General features: G+C 37.1%; 1 protein-coding gene across 5 annotated transcripts in view; it reads right to left on the bottom strand.

Moving 5' to 3' along the window:
• LOC310898585 (uncharacterized protein) overlaps positions 1–12,688 on the bottom strand; it is a 76,128-nt gene that overhangs the window by 55,185 nt on the left and 8,255 nt on the right. For 3 of the 5 annotated variants that reach the window (XR_014583452.1, XR_014583453.1, XR_014583454.1), the window contains exon 1: positions 7,993–11,772. The exons of 1 other annotated variant lie outside the window; for it this stretch is intronic. The gene's annotated coding sequence lies outside the window, so the exon portion shown is untranslated. Of the gene's footprint in view, positions 1–2,864; positions 2,929–7,992; positions 11,773–12,688 lie in introns of those variants that run through there. One more of the 5 variants, XM_083833841.1, reaches the window with a different exon arrangement.

Below are 12,688 nucleotides of genomic sequence, written 5' to 3'. Positions count from 1 at the left end.
AAGAAAGTAGAAACTAAAAATCGTTGCAAAAGTGTTATTTGCCTATGCCACTGGGAAACTGTCATCAGTGAGTTTAGGCAGATGTGAGAATGCATTGACCAGGTCATTCATTCCCTGATATTTCTGCATTAGTAAAATAAAATAATAAATAAATAAAAAGCTCAGCTTATATTGTAAGCAATAGGACAAACTGTTTAAAAAGATGTCAAAGTAGTTCTCAGAGACAGACAGTTTTCCCCAGACCCGATATTCATGCACATGAAAAACTGTTGTATCCAGAGGTCTTACTTGCCCTGGCGAGTAGATGATTCTCTTCCCAAGCAGAGCTGGTCATGCAGTTTAGTTCATTTTTCTGCTTGTTGTTTTGTTCATAGTCATTTGAGACTGATCTAGCTTCAATAATGGGAAAACATTGCAAGAAAAATATGTTGCTCTTTCAAATGTTTTCATTATTGGCTATTCTGTGACCTAAAAAAATGTTCACAGACATGCTTTTGGAAAGATTAGCTATTGCAATAACCACTTCAATAACAATTTGCTCAAAAAAAATAAAATGCCCCAAGACTACTCTTTCAATAAATGACAATGTGTCCCTCCACACCTTCCTAAATACAAGCATATTTGAAAATCTGTCTTATTCTTCCATGATGTTTTAACATTTCAGTGGCTGCAGTTAAGCATCCCAGGAAATCTCTGCCAGCCATATTCCCTGAACCCTTCTGTCTTCTCCAATCCTGAAGGCCAAGATGCAAAGAATACCTGCCATTTCATCTGACACATGTACCTTTGGCAAGCCTGTCACACGCAAACACAGTGTGACAGAGCAAGAACTCAAGTGCACTGCAGAGAGAGGATTTGTGACTTCTCATCCTGGAAGCCTGAGGCCATCATGGCAAGCAGCCTGCAAGGAGCCCAGCTCATTGCTCCTGGGAGAGCCATGCTAGGAAACATCAACCAGAAGCAACAGAAACAATAGTCAGGAGGGAGCGTGATGGGGGTGTAGCATCACCCTTATTCAGTGCCAACGTGCCTTTCCAGGCACCCTGATTTTCCCTTAGAGATCACATAACTGAAACCTTTTCAACATATGGCTGTAAATATCCAGCACATTCTCACCTGCATCTCATCTGCTCTAGTTACATCTTCCAGTGACTTGCCCACAGGCTGATGGGGCTCGATCAAAGGAAACTGTTAGAAATTATTATGCAAATTGACTCATCAGTGAATATGCATTGAACGACACTGAAAATTACAACAGTCATGGCAGCCAAGACACCTTGAACCCTAGCTAATGACATGCAACCCCGTTCACATTTCTCAAGTGAATGCACCCATTTTGAGCTTGACAAGCTAAAATGGGACAAGAATGGGACAAGGGCACTGTGCTCACAGGGGGAAGACAGAAATTGCATCAGTCAGAGGAAGAACTGAAGGAAAGACTGCCTCACACCAAGTGATCTGATTCCCATTACCAAGAAAGATGCATTTACTTCTTTTTGAACTGCAAAGATCCTGATGCAAGGAGTTTATTACAGCACAAAAAGTTTTGCAGCTCAGATTTATTGGAGATGCAAGAACAGCCTGGCAGACCCATGATAGGAAATAGCATGTATCACCCACTCTCAGGTTTCCTCGCTGCAACTCCTCTAAGTGTGTTTTTTGGCATGCACTCTGGAAAAAAATATTTTACATTAATAGTCTGGACTAGTGTGTTAGCCCACTGCACTGCCTTCCAAGAACTGTGAGATCCAAAACATGTTTTATTTAGTCTAAATAGGGCCCCTATGATCTACAGTACTTCCTGGATATTTGTATATGCATGTCATTCTATAGAGACAGGTACAGACATATGGTTTGCATTTTCCTTTAGCTAATTATTTTTTCAGAGATTCAGCACTAAAACTGATCAGAAAAACATTGACGGAACCATGTTCTGTTGGGAAATGCAAGCGTCTTCAAATGGAAAAAAAAAGTACTAAATTCATCACAAAAATTTGCATCAAAACCTTCCAACAAGGGATCAGATACATTCCCTGACCTTCATTTCCAAAGGAAACAGCTCGCATATCAAATACTTGTGACTGCTGAAATGCTTGTGAACAAGCTGCTGCAAATTATTCACAGAAGTTATTCAGCAAGCAAGCATGAATGAAGATGTTGCACAGTCCTGTGATGGCAAGCCACTTGTGAGCCAAAAAAAAAAAAACACAGTAAAAATCCTTACTAATTATTATCCCACCCTGTGAACTTGGACTAAAGGAATTCACTGAGATTTGCATGCATCTCTCTTCTCCCACCCCCACCCCCCTTTTTTTTTTCTGTTGTTAACTGAATATTACCATAGGATGCATTTTTCTCTTTAGAGATTTAGCCAGGTCTCACAGCATGCTTTTAGACTGCACATGAAACACAGCATGAAATAATCTGTCACCTTTCTTTAACAGGCCATTATTTGCAGTCTTCTGGGCCAGCTTTGAATCAGATCTGCCATTCTTGGCAAACTGAAATGTTAAAATCCCTTTGATATTCAACCATGTTTTTGCCAGGCTGCATGAAATAATTTACACTGGATGCCCTGATAACAACTGTCTGCTGAGTACTGGGATGTCCTCATAAAACAGGAAGAGTGCCATAGCTGGAGAAATTTCAGGTAATCACAGTTTCTAGATGGGAAGATATAAAATTGAATATTGTACAGTGTTGTAATTTATCTGACAAAAAAAATCCACCACCTCTTTAAATATATAAGATGAAAAAAGCTTTGAGATGCAATAACTAAAATACAGCAGAAAACTGAGCTGAAAAATGACAATGTGTTTTAGAATCAGAAAAAAAAAGAGGTGTGGAATGGTAAGTTCACTCACTTCTCTGCAAATATATAGATATTCTTATTGGTCAGATTCAGTTTTCACAAATGAGAGCCATTCCCTGGGAAAACACACAGAAAAAACATTTAATATTTGAATACAAAATAAAGATACACTGACATTTTCTCTCATAATGTAGCAGAAGTTTACTTGTAGCTTTTTTATTATTAGGAAGAAGAATCATGCAGATTAGAATCACTGTCTTTTTTTTTTTTTTTTTAACTAAATTCAAATGTCTCTTTATGGAAGAAAAAACTGGCAACACAGTCTTACTGATTTGTTTTATGTGAAAGGAAACAAAATATCTTTACCTCTTGAGAAAGGTAAATCTGGTTCACAGCAAGGCCATCTGCACAGGACTTCATAACAGAGAAGTGACAAACTCTCGAGACTGTTACCTTTTTTTTTTTCAGTCCAGTTGTGTAAAGATGCCAAATACAAGATACCACAGCTACAAGATCCCACAACTAAATTCAGACAGACTGTCTTTAACATATATGTGCCAGTTTAAAAGTTTCAAGCATATTTTTTTTCTAACTACCCTTTAGGTCTCAATAGAAATATCTTTAAATTTAAAAATCATTATCTTTCCTTTAATTCTTGGCTATATTGAAAATTTATAGTGTGTGGAAATTTGAAGTTCACATTAGACAGTAGGTTTTAAAGCACATCAGCTATATGGTTTACAACATGGCCAAAGCATAAAGCAAACTTAACACTCAAATTATTAATCCTTAGAGCAATGACATCACACGGATCTAGCCTTATTCCTGTTTGCTCGGCTTAGCTTCAGCTGCTGGTCCTGAAATGTGGAGTTGCATTCTGCAGAATGGTAGCAGAATGAATTGAAGTATCTGATTTATTGCTTATTGTCTGGATTAACTAAGCTGCAATAAGGCGTTAGCATAAAGTGGCTTGGAAGTCTGTAGAAGGTTTGCTTTTGGATCTCGCAACAGTCCCACATGAGCCATCTGCAAATGATCAAAAGGCGTCAAGTAGCTGAGAGCAAGAGAAAACCTCCAGGAATTTATTTAGATCTTTGACTAAACAAAGCTTTATCAAAATTGCAGTTCTCTTTTTATTTGACTGTTCGAGACCTTTCTTCCTGTAGAAAAACAAATCACATTCCAGATTTAACTATATGGACAACCATAAACGACCTTCACATGCAGCCTGGCTCTGAAAACGCAGTTAAATTCTAAAAATGTGTTTGTAAACAAATATTTTCAGATATTCTCTAGACATTTAAAACTGAATGCTTTCAGAGCAGGAAATGCTGGGAGGTCGGTCTCTCTGCTTTCAAGGCACTAATAAGGAACACATGGAAAGGATGTAAAATAATTCCTGCATTGTTTGAAGTGAAAGATTAAATACTGATGTGTGCTGCCATAGAAGTGATGCATAGGGATAACTGCTGAGTTAAGGGGTAAAGTAATAAGCGTAGAGGGAGACAAACAATGTGATTTGGATAAAGCTCCACTATTTTGGATAGCCCTTTTAAAAAGCTTCAGATGTGCCTGAATATCCTGATGTCCTTCTGCCTTTCTCATTGCCAAGCTCCCCTCTCCTCTACTCCTATTCCAGGTGATCCTACTCCCATTCAACACTGTTAGAACTGCAAATCTTCCCCCAAGGTCCTTATTTCCGTGGAAAAAACAGGCTTCCTCATCTTACTGTCCCCCACTCAATAGTAAAGACGAAGGATTTAGTCTTCCTATTTTTTTTCTTTAATTTAGAGGCTTAATTTGGAGGTTTAAATTTCATCAGCAGATAAGCATGCTATTTTCTCTCTAATAATTCACCTTATGCTCTGTCTTTACAATGAATACCATAGCAAAGTCATTCAAAGCTATGCTGCTTATGTCTCGTACCAATATACACATTTACACTACAACACAGTGAAGAGATTTTAATATGGATATATCTGTTAGTATTTTCAGCTTTTAATCCATCCCATTTGAAAACCTATCAAAATTCATAACTTAATGCTGAATTATTGTACTGCTGAATCAAGATCATTACACGAAGATTTGAAATAAAAATATGCAGCCCACTTCTTTTTCCTTCACTACACATATTCACATATTTTGAACAACTTGAATGCTCAAGCAGCCTTTCCACTTTTTGCATCTATTTATTATTTAGGCTTGAAATGACAATGATTTCCCCCAACCCTTAAAATCATGCACTCTTTCTATGAGATTAGTGCAGCTTTCTAGCTATACAGTGCAATATAACTTCAGCTACTTTTATTACAATTACTTAATATCCTTACTCTGAAAATCAGAGTATAAATTCAATACTATGTAGGGCAGGGATGCCCTATAGATGGCAGGGGTTTTATCATTCTAAGTCTTTTATTATTCTCCCAGATAATTTTAGCATTCATTCCTCTAGATTTCTCATGAAACTATTCCATCCAATGTTGGGAGTTTTACGTCACTGTTTCAAAGGAAAAAATTAACAGCTAGAGAACATGTGTGTTGGAAAAGGCATAAAGTATGCATATAATTTCACAGGGTTCTCCCAACACCCATGAACATTTTTTGCCAGCCTGAATGTGTCAATATACGTGCAGGCAGCATGCAAAGGAGTCGGAGGAGGGAGAACATGAAAGGGGTAAAGTCAGTGTGAAGTAGCAAAATTTATCCAAACAAGCTCATTCCTCTTACTTTCCCCTCAGGCTAAGCATATTACTTATCATGAGGGCCCAGCACAAGCTGAACTAGCCTAAGGAAACATTCATTTATAGTGGTCACTCCTGCAAGAACATGATTCATTGCCTTGGGAACCTGAGCATCCAGTGGCAGAAGGCACTACTCATCCCACAGGATCAGTGTAACTCGAATCACGATGATCCAATGCAAGTTCACCCATTTTCTACAACAGTTTTATTTCCTTCTGATAGAAATCAAATGATTACATACTTACAAATATTAGCATTGGGTCACTTTCAGTTCTGTGCTATTATTGCCACATGATTTTACTTAAAAACATAAGATACATGGTGAAAATAATTTATAATTACAGAACTTACATACTAGGGCTTACAGAGCCCTAGTACAGGTAGCAGCACTTATAGAGCTTATGCCAAAACATTTTGCCTTACAACATAGCAGTGCACACTCAGACTGCTTAGAGCGCAGTTTAAAGAAAAGAAAGAAGTTTTCTTTCCGTAAGCTCTTGGTAGGTGTTCAGAGATACTGCAGTTAATGTCTGTTAGTGCTATGGAAAGAAGTGTTTAAGCCCCTTTTTTCACTTTAACTTTCCAAAAGCAGCAATTAGAATTAGAAAAGCAGAAGAAAAAGGAAAGCAAAAGAGAAGCTGAAGGCAACAAGAAAAGGAAAAGGAAAAAAAGGAAAAGGAAAGGGGCATGAGAAAGAGAGAAAAAAGTGTAAAATTAAATGGAAAGTCTCTTAATTTAAGCAAAGCCAGAACCTCTGAGAGCAAAAAGGAAATTTATAAAGACCTGAAACAAGAAAATTGCAAACAATTGCTCCACCCTAAACACAAATAAGGAAAAATACTTTTAATGAGAATAAAGGTAAGCAGGGAAATTCCATTACGTGAGGTATCCAGTGATAAAAAAATACATTAAACAAACTAGTCCAATCTTTGTGACAGCCGTTCCTTTCTGAAGCTTCTTTCTTTTCCTTTGTTTCTTACTCTTCCTTGATTATAAGCAGTATATACCATACATATATCAGGAAAGTATTGCGCTGAGGAAGACTTAAATCTATCCTGACAATTTCAATCCTCATTTTCTTTCCATGCTAGGCTATTCTTGAGTTTGTGCACTCCTTAGGCATTCATATACAAGTAAGCAAGGGTCATCAGACCCATATAGCAAATGTCAAATTCTTCCATACTAAAGAAATGGAAGTATAGTATTCTGCTTCTGAAAGAATAGGGCTGAGGGCTAAGTACCATAATTTTATTTCAGATACTGACATTTTTCCGGAAAGTCAGACGTCTGAAAGAGTCATCAATTCTGACCGGTTACTGAAGAGGCAGTTGTGAAGACATTCAAAGCCTTTCAATAGCAAGGCATTCCTCTTCTGTCATCAAGTAAGCTTTAGAAGCAATTTGGTCTAGATAGACACTTCTGTCCGTTGACCCTTGGAATAAGACAGCCCCCAATTCCTCTCAGAAATATGTTTGAAATGTGAATTCTTCACTGAAGAAAAGCATATACAGAGTTACAATTGAAACAGTTCTTGAAAGTCTGAAAGGCCTTTTCAGACTTGAAACGTTATAAAGGGAAATGCATTCTTCATTAGGTCTATTAGCAGGGCTTCTACAAAGAAACCTGATTTAATAATAAAAAATAAAACAAAAATTAAAAAAGCACTTTCCTATGAAGAAGTTTCAGAAGAACTACAAATGGATTAGCTTATTTCTTAGGGGAAAGGACAGGCCTTGTCTGTAAAGTCTATCAAGTGACTAAGATCTATTATTTTCGGTTTTATTTATACAGTGGATTTACTATCAAACAAATCTTTCTACTAATGTGTAGGTTTGTCAGATGACAGTGGTCCAGTTTCAATGATAAATGCTTGCATGAATGCCAGACCTCCACCCAATCATGTTTATGGAAATATATTGACCTCAGAATGAAGAAAAAAATATTTTGTTTTGTGAGTATCACAGCCAGGCAAGTTTTCTTATATATCAATAGCTAGTGATTCAACTCAAAGCTAAGGAGCCAGAAACCTAGAAGCAGAAGAGATGTCTTATCACAGAGACTTAAGTTTTTCTCAGCTTGTTAATCAACTCAGTAAACTAATTTTACTCTTCTCTCTGATTCTGGAACTGACTTGCTCAGAACTGAGTTGCATCGCTACTCTAAATCATTGCAGGTTTTGGTCAGACATTTTTTCCTAGAAGCTGGTATAGAACTGTGCACCCTTTCACCTGGAGATGCAGAAAATAGTGCCTTGCTATGTACTTTGAATGCCTACTACTGGTTTTGCTTTCACACCTAGCTTTTTCCTTGAACCAATGCTATTTTGAGGTTTTCTGTCTACCTTGCAGCTTTCACTCCCTCATTTTGTAGCTTCAAACTACTCCAGAGGACACTTAGTGCAAATTCTGCCTTACTGTCAAAACACACTTAGGTACTCACAGAGCAAGCCAAACTCGAGAAGTGGTGTGGAAATGAAGTCTGAACATGCTTTGAAGTGGGAAGTGTCGAGCAATTCCTGAGCTGCACATGGGTGTTGAGAGATTAGTTCATGGTGACTGCCTGTTCTCAGCACAGCATGATGTACACATTGCCAGTCTTATTGCAAACCTGTAGGAATTAATGCAAGGAAAACTGAAATGATAACAAAAGTCACTTTTCCTCCCTTAATGACTTGAACTTTAGATGGTGAATTATAATCCTTCATAAAATCTCAGACCTGTACTTCCACACCACAGGAGTGCGCTTGTCAGAGTTAGTTAGCTATCAAAACTGGGCAAAGGGAAGAAGGGAAAAAAGCTGAACCGAGGCATGTTATTTGAGAAATGCCCTTGTTTCCACTTCTGTTTCCACTGAGCTTGTTTACAGAGCTGTGCTACAGCTCTGCTAAGGGGAAAAAATAGCAGAGTTTTCAACATGCAATCTATATAAATGCCACTTCCTCATGTACTTGATTAAAAATAATTTGTCAGAAAATTAGATCAACCTAAAACATTACTCTTCTCTGCTGTGAGTGTATAGTGCTTAAGCCATGTTCAGTAACAAGGCTTCAAGTCAGCACTGGCAGAGTCTCTGGTAAACAACTAACTGCTAGGTCAAGAGGAAGATGCCTTATATATGCTAATTTGCATGTGGACACATTAGTCCCATTGGTACTTCACTAAAAGCTATGAATTGATGTCCTTGAAACCACACAGTATGCTCCATATCACAAATGTAATACAGATATACAGAGTATACATTTACATTATCTTTCCAAGTTACGTTAACCTTTAGATTCCCTTGGGACAACTGGAACTGAAGCTGTGTATCGGTTTAAGCCTTTCCTACTGCACTCCTTCCTGACTTCAATATATTTCTGTTTCCCTTTGGAGACAGATTTGGAAAACTAAGATTTAATCCAGGAACTTAAAATCCATATCAAAAAGTCAATTGATCTTCTCTGCCTCTTTTATGAAATTAAACATTCACTAAATCTGTGTACAATAACATGCTATATCTGAATGCTTCCTATAATGTCAGATAATAGCATATGATTGCAGTTAATTTACAGGATTTAGATTGTGTAAGACATTTCTTGATGCATAAAAAAAATGAAAATAATTGAAATCAGTGGAAGTTTAATTTCAGAAAAACTTTCTGGGATTCAAAATCCCTGAAGAGACTGATTCCATAGGACTTGGCTTCAAAACCTCCTTCTGCCTTCAGATCAAAACTCTGCTATTTGCAAGTAAGACAGATAATACTCAGCAGAAGGCACCTGGCTATGCCAAAAGACAGCAAATATGATAGAGAAAATGAGTATCTGGAGAAAAAGATGATATGAGTCAAGCAGAAAAAGAAACACAACTACATTCTAATGGTATGATTCTGAATAAAGCTCTCTCAGCAGAGTATTGAAAGACAACAATGAAAACAAAAACAAAAGTGTTTTTTTTCTAAGAAATGATTGACAAATTTTAGATGCCATCTCATTATTTCTCATCCATCACCCACTAAGCCTGCAAACCAAACAAATTCTTTCCTATCCCCTGGTCGCATTCCCAGATCCCCAAAGCTATGTTTGTTTACTAGACACAAGCCTCAGGTAGGCCTCAGATATATTTTTTTTCTCTTTTCTTTCCACACTCAGGAGAGACAAATGACCTTCCAAGGCTGCCAGTCTAATGATGGCATATCCCTTTCACCTGGCCAAGCAGAGAACAACACTGGGATTTGCTAGCCAAATTTGGTCTTTTTCAAGTCTACACCAACTTCAGTTGCTCATTAAATATTTTATATTGTATGACCTTGTGGAACACCAGAAATGTCAGTATTTTTAAAATAACAATGCAACAGAGATTGGAAATGAGGTCGTATGACTGATGTCATATTTAGGTTCAGATTTTTGAAATCAACATGTACTAGTATGAAAGTTTGATTGGCAAAAGAGGTTAAGAGCTTAGCCATTTTATAGGTTTTTTTATTTATTTTTTTAATCTGGCCTTCATTTTCTTGCAAGAAAGGGTCATATTTATTGGTCACCAACAATGTGTTATAGAATCATAGAAGTTGGACAGGACAGGCTGGTAAAGATCATCTAGACAACACCCTGCTTAAGCAGGGCCAGCTAAAGCAGTGTGCTCTGGACTGTATCTGAATATCTCTACAGAGACTCCACAGCCTCTCTGGCAGTCATCTTCCATTTTTATCTCCAGATTGCTTTAGAAAGATGTAACATATGGCAATGCAGTAGAGTTTCAAACAGTCACATACACTGGTAATGAAAACTATCTCTGAAGATTGCTGTACATTTTTTTCCCAATTCCACACCTTTTTTAGAAGAAAAGCTTAACTGGGTACAATATTTCACAATGGCTACCCCTCCTCTTTGATATTAGGCTATTATCAACTTAAGCTATTACACAACTAAAAACAAAATGTACGAACCTCTAAAAAACGTCAACCCTTTTTTCTCTTTCCCCTTCCTCCAGTGGTTTTCCCAGTCTGTAAATGAACACTTTCAGACCAGTTTTTCATATAGATTTTTGAGGAAGCATTAGTTGACCAGAAAGGGACAGTGAAGAGAAGGAATGATTTGAACTGCCCCAAAGGATATGATGACAGCTTCCAACATGACCTCCTACAATGCCAAATTCCATGCATTCCATTAACTTTTCACAGAAAGGGAAATGGAGAACAAAAGAACACACTAGATTTTGCTGTCTTCATGAAGACAGTAACTGTTCTTGGAGCATCTCCCCCCTGCATCCCTCCCTCCTTCATCCCCCCTCTTCCCCATTTCTACAGAATACTAGAACTAACAAAAGATACACAGATTCTGAAGTGGGAGAGCTGGCCCATAAAATGGAAGAGTTCATTCAAGAAATGGGAGACTTTTATTTGGACTTGGCAAAAGGAATGGTTTTAGCTATGACAGTTTAACCGAGGAAAAAATGAAAGCAATAAGGAAACTTACTTGATACAATCTTGCTGCAAGTTAAAGTCAGTTGGATGATTTTTAATTGGAAGCAGGATCGAGTCATTTCCAAACAAGTGACACAGGTCTTTCTTTCCTATTCAGTAAGAGAAATGTTGGAAATATATTCTTTCCTGCCTGAAAACAGTATACCGGTATGTTTTGGAACATCAGTTAGGCAATTGGAGGGGCCTTGGCGTAAGTCAGTTTTCACTGTTGAAAAGAAACTGACATCAAAGAGGCAAGATTTCTCTAATATCAATTTAATACTATGTACATATCCTAATCTGGCATATGAATTTCTTTTTATTCTTAAATATATTCAACTGGGCACAGACAATTCTGAGAAGTATTAAATCCTCCTGCATAGCTGTCGGGAATACCTGTCCTAGTACACTGTTCAGAAGAACATCAATTGATTCACCTTGGTGGATACACCGCAATATGACTTTCTTAAGCAACTACAAAAATGGGTTTATATGCTAATGTTCTGACAATGAGAGAATGTGTGTATAGTATAAAAAAAGACTGACTGGATAGGCTAAATTTCTACATAACTTTTTTTCTGGAAAAAGGAAATAGTATTGGATTTCAGTGAAGAACTGAGCAACATGGCACATGGAGAAATGTTGGTTTAGTAAATATGTGGAAAAGAGATTGTAAGATAGGTAAGATCCTGGGTAGAGGGTTGTATTAAAAGCCAGAGCTAACAGGATGGTTTTGATACTGTTCTTCAAGGATCGCTATTGTGACAATCTTATGCATGATGTTCATTAATCATCTTGACAGAAAAAGTAGGACCATGCTGATAAATTTCCTGATGATAAAAACACAAGATGCACTGTAAATTCAAGAAAATGTATTATGCAAAGAAAAGGAGCATCTTCAGATGTGAAGTTACAGAAAAGGGTTGAAATGCTATAGCAAACAGTATAAGGTCACACAATTATGGACTAGTAAGAGTTCCTGCCTTACACTAGGAATTTTTCAACTAGAAATAACAGAAAAACACATATGTATCAGTTGCTTATCAATAAGCCACCTATGCAGGAAGCAATAAAAAAAAAAAGCTAAATGTAGTTCTGCTGCCTCAAGAAAGACATTTCCACAAAAACAGAAAAATGTTTATGTCATGTATAAAACACTGCTGTGTCTTTGACTACAATGTTTTACACTTCTTGTCACAAATATTGTAGGTAGATGAGCTCATATTGAAACAGAGACCTTTTTCAGTATGGTGTCTTACTATCTAAGAAAGGCAAAGGCTCTAGGATAGTTTGGGTGGTGAATCTGTCTGTGAATACTAAACAAAAGCTCTTATCTCATTTATTCAAAGGTACAATGTTCAGCAATAGCCATTTGTCCTCAGGAAATTCCCTGAGCAGATAAACATCATAGAAGAATGATATTTACTATATAGCATTCTGTTAGCACAAGATCATATCGATATTTACTGGCCATTAATACAAGGCTAGAATAAGGAAACTTTTCTAGGATTAGAATAGTGTGATACTAAAGCAGCATACTTATGTCAGCAAGGAAAGAAAATCTTTCTGCTTGAAGATGGAGTTAGATCAAAGACTGGAAAAGATCTTAGGACAAATTAGCTTGTAATTAGAGGAACTGGAAGTAACATCTTCAACCAGACGTCTAACGTACTCCTATAGTCCATAGTGTTAC

This window comes from Anser anser (genome assembly GCF_964211835.1).
Source record: "Anser anser genome assembly, chromosome: 4".
Lineage (NCBI taxonomy): Eukaryota > Metazoa > Chordata > Aves > Anseriformes > Anatidae > Anser > Anser anser.
Note: the sequence above shows the minus strand (reverse complement) of the source record. Positions and strands in the feature narration are given on the sequence as shown.